Source organism: Eimeria mitis, genomic scaffold, assembly GCF_000499745.2.
Source record: "Eimeria mitis Houghton genomic scaffold, Emh_scaff2930, whole genome shotgun sequence".
Lineage (NCBI taxonomy): Eukaryota > Apicomplexa > Conoidasida > Eucoccidiorida > Eimeriidae > Eimeria > Eimeria mitis.
Genome location: NW_013571272.1, coordinates 1 through 874, shown reverse-complemented (window position 1 = coordinate 874; position 874 = coordinate 1).

Sequence of the window (874 nt, the reverse complement as noted above, 5' to 3'; positions counted from 1 at the left end):
AAGGAGATATAGATGAAAGTATAGATGCAGGCAAACAAGGAGCTCAGTATTTAATTAAGGGGGGGAGACTGGCTCTTGAGGCCCTGCTAGAAGCAGCAAAAGTAGCAGCAACACGGGGACTCATACTCGTGGAGACAAGCAAAGATATAATAATAAAAAATATACCGCAGACACAAGATAAACTAAACCAAGCTTATTCTTCTTTCCTTAGGGGCTACCAAAGCAGCAGCAGATCGTTAGGGTATGGTGGGGCACCCTCATATCAGCAGCAGCAGCAGCAGCAGCCTAGCAGCTACGGTGCTGCTGCAGCTAGCCAACAGCCTACTGGGTTCTTCTGGTGATCTGTTTGTCTTTGTCTTTGTCTTTGTGTTTGTCTTTGTGTTTATAAATATAAATATAAATAAACAATAATAATATTATTTGTTTATTGTTGTTGTTTATTTATTTTTATATAAAACGAGGGGTTTATATTTATATTTATGTGGGGCCGTTCTGCGGTGTATCTACACCTTTACTGGGGTCGGCATCAATAAACAAATATAAATAAATAAAAATATAAATATAAATATAATTATAAATATATAAATATGTCGATATGTAAATATATAAATACATGTATACCTTCTGCTGCTGCTGCTGCAGCAGCAGCAGCAGCAGAGAGATTTGTGTGTATTTATGTAAATATAATATATAGATATATGGTTTATATATTATAAAATACATATTGATTATATATATTTATATTTATATTTATATTTATATTATTTATTTATTTATATTTGTTTATATAAACGCTGGCTCTCCTCTCTCCTCTTCCTTTGGCGCAGGGACTAGCCCTGCTGCTGTTTTGTTTAATGAGGAGACAAAAAAAAAA